Raw genomic sequence first — 3,489 nt, forward strand, 5'->3', positions numbered from 1 at the left:
AAGCGATTGTTAACGATGTACCACAGCCAGATCAGTGCAGAAACGACATATGTAGGGACTTTTAAGGATCCAACAACGCGGACGTCGTCAAATATGCCGTAGCCGTGTGGGGCCTGTGTCGAGGACACCGTGTTCGTGCATGGCGGGAAAAATAAGTTAAGATGGCGGGATTCAGCGACGGATAGAATAAAAAGAGTAGCGAAATTAATTTATTTTTGAACTAAAACCGATTATAGTAGTGTTTTCAGTGCAAATGGCGACTTTTAAAGAAAATCGCGAAATGTTGCTGGCCAGCTTTGCCTCTAATATCATTACGATTGAAGAATATGCTTTGCTTTTCGAAGAAAACAGTTCAAACAACTTGGATTTTCCATACTATAACTACCCGCCGTTCAATTTACAGAGCCAAAGTGAAGGCGAGTGTAGGGCAAACTTCAGGGTGGAAAAGCAGCAAATTCCTCTGGTAGAAGATGTTCTTCAAATTCCGCAATACTTCGTATGCGACCAGGGAACGGTTTGCGAAGGAACAGTAGGGCTTTGCATGCCTCTGAAGCGATATTCCTTTCCTTGTCGATACTCAGACATGAATGATGATACCTATTTTTGGAAGGCCAGTACCAGAACTTTGCATGATATGCAACACCGTAACAGACTGGATTTTTGCACATCATAGCCACAGAATCACGCAATGGAACCGAACCATTTTAAATCCACTAGAGCTGGAAAACAACAAAGGGGTGCCACTAAGCAATTGTTTTGGTTTCGTAGACGGAACTGTGCGCCCAATTACTCTACCTGGGGAAAACCAACGACTTCTATACAACGGCCACAAACGCGAACATGGATTGAAATTTCAGTCGGTGGTCATACCAAATGGGTTGATTGCACACTTGTATGGTCCAGTAGGTAAGCTATTAGCAAATTACTATGCTTATAATAAGAACGAAGTTTAAAACAATTGCTGAAAAGGCGAGTACGAATTTCATGGGCTTTTCCATTGACTGCCCTCACCCTCACCCCCACCGGCCCATTTTCCCCTTGCTTCTCTCCGTCAGCAATAAACAAGTAAACTGCATGTACATCAATATTACTTTCTATTTATATACTTAATTTTAACCTTTTCTAAACAGAAGGAAGGAAGCATGACGCAGCAATGTTGGCAGAGTCAGGCCTTTACATCAGTCTCCGCGCACATGCTGTCGTAACAACCGGTCAACCGATGTGTATCTATGGGGATCCAGCATACCCTCTTCGGATACATCTCCAGGCAACTTTCCGGCAGCGAGTACTGACTCCCCAACAGCAAATTTACAACAGTTCCATCTGAGTGTAGTTCGCACTTCCGTTGAATGGCTTTTTTCTGATATTGTAAATTTCTTGATTTCGAAAAGAATCTTAAGATTGGGCTCAGCCAAGTAGGCAAAATGTACATTGTCTGCGCAATCCTTCAAAATGGTTTGACATGTTTGTATACGGTAATTCAACATCCCAGTTTTTTTACCTAGACCCACCTTCCCTAGAGGATTATTTTTCCTAATCATGCAGTCTTTTGTAACCACCTAACATAAGACCCAAAAACCTATTCTACATTTACATGGGAAGATACCAAAAAGAGCACATTAATGTCAAATAACATTAAAGACAACAAATAAATCGGGTTTATTATGGATGTCAGCATCAATGTTAATCCATCCAAAAAAAATTAAATTTTGAACCTTCCAAAACGTTGAAATAAAGTTCAAACTACAGTCATCAATTTAAACATCTTACACAGTAACACTACTGATATATTGCTTTTCCATCGAAGCCCAGGCAAACTTAGTTCAATAACAACAAAGTTAACTGATACCTGAGGGAATTAAAGCAAAATGGAGTTTGTTTATTTTGGAACTAGTGTTTCAATAACCTTCATCAATACTGTAGTTTGATTCTGCTGATGGAGCATTAGTAAGGATTGCATGTCCTGCATTTGCTTCTGTTGTTCCTGTTGTTGTTTTATCATTTGTTTGAACATATCCCTTTGCTGATTTTGTGCTTCAATCATCTGCCCTTGCTCCTGTTTTCTCAAATCCAATTCTTGCTTCTTAACATCCATATCTTTGCTCCGCTTTAAGAAACTCTACCGTTTCGCTCCCACTTCTTCTGCATTTCTTCTCTTTCCTCTGCCGTTGGACCAAAACCCCACTATGGTCTCGGACTGAGCGTTTATCCACATAAAAAACAGGATCTGTGATGCTGTTTGGGGTATCCGCCACTTTTTGCCACAAGGCACTTCGCTGAACGGATTTCTTCTTTACACTAAATGGGTTTACAAAGATTATTTCTCGGCAAAAAATAGAATCATGTTCCTCCGTCCAGTTCATAATCCTGCAGAAAAAAATAAGCCATACATTTTTAAATATACGTGTACAAGTACAAAAAAAATTAAAGCAAACCTGGAATATCGCATTAAGCTTACTTCTAAGAAAAATGAAATCTAACTTGCCAAGCCAAGTGTAAGCTTATGTCCAATTAGTAAGTAAGTAAGTAAGTAAGTGAACTTTATTTAGACAGGGTGGCCCAATCAGCTACGGGGCTGTTATCCTGAGGGGCCCTGTATACACCTAAAATAATTATTATTATGGTATGAGAAAAAATTTTTAATATATATGACTCAAACACGTTTGGGTTAAAATATCATAGGATAGAAAAAATAAATAAAAACATTTGCACACTAAGAAAAAAATCTATGCAAAATCGTGTTTCATCATTAGTCGCTTAAAAGCCTCCAAGGACACTGCCCGTTTGTATGTTTCAGGTAACGAATTAAATAAAGTCGCTCCGGAGTATCTAAAAGTTCTCTTCCCGAGGCTAAGTTTGGGTCTTGAAGGATGAATGTCTTCACGCCGACGTGTATTGTAACTATGGAAACTGTGGTTTCTATTAAAATAATCAGAAAGATACTGGGGCACTAAATCATTAAGACATTTGAAGACTAAGATAGATTTGTTCCTTTTCCTGATAGTTTCTAAGTTAGGCCATCCTAGTGTCTTGAGAGCTTCGCTGGTGCTATCTCGTCTGACAATTATACGTGCAGCTCGATTTTGTAGGCGCTGTAATCTACTCTTGCACTCAACAGACAATTCACCCCAGGCCGTGTCGGTGTAGCACAGGACTGGTAACACGAGACAGTTGTATACGCATTTCGCTGCCTTAAGCGTTAAAACATGTTCGGATGCGGCCGAGTAGACCCAAGCGCTTGTTAACCTTGGTAAACACTTTACTAACATGCTCTTTCCATGAGAGGCATTCGTCAAGGGTGACCCCTAGGTAGCAAAAATTTCTCACCCTTTCGATGTCACTGCCATGAAGCTGGGTCTTAAAAGAGGCATTTGCAAGTTTCTGTTTAGTACCAAAGAGCATACATTTGGTCTTCGCGAGATTTAGAACAAGCTTGCTGTTTTTCATCCACTGTTCAACTCTTTGGAGGTCTTCTTGGATTTCCGTCAT

The 3,489-nt window shown here is 40.0% G+C and overlaps 1 long non-coding RNA gene and 2 pseudogenes across 2 annotated transcripts in view; 2 read left to right on the forward strand and 1 right to left on the reverse strand.

The window, feature by feature from the left end:
• The first annotated feature begins 229 nt into the window (after nucleotides 1-229).
• On the forward strand, nucleotides 230-1,537 carry LOC146479907 (uncharacterized; annotated as a pseudogene).
• Nucleotides 1,538-1,641: 104 nt separating this feature from the next.
• LOC146479908 (uncharacterized) overlaps nucleotides 1,642-3,489 on the reverse strand; it is a 5,950-nt pseudogene continuing 4,102 nt past the window's right edge. The window contains exon 2 of the transcript XR_014864914.1: nucleotides 1,642-2,367. The product of XR_014864914.1 is annotated as an uncharacterized LOC146479908 (transcript). The remainder of the gene's footprint in view (nucleotides 2,368-3,489) is intronic.
• LOC146479909 (uncharacterized) overlaps nucleotides 2,360-3,489 on the forward strand; it is a 4,317-nt gene continuing 3,187 nt past the window's right edge. The window contains exon 1 of the long non-coding RNA XR_014864917.1: nucleotides 2,360-2,514. This is a non-coding gene — a long non-coding RNA (uncharacterized LOC146479909). The remainder of the gene's footprint in view (nucleotides 2,515-3,489) is intronic.

This window comes from Pavona decussata, unplaced genomic scaffold, assembly GCF_977016875.1.
Source record: "Pavona decussata unplaced genomic scaffold, jaPavDecu1.1 SCAFFOLD_58, whole genome shotgun sequence".
Classification (NCBI taxonomy): domain Eukaryota; kingdom Metazoa; phylum Cnidaria; class Anthozoa; order Scleractinia; family Agariciidae; genus Pavona; species Pavona decussata.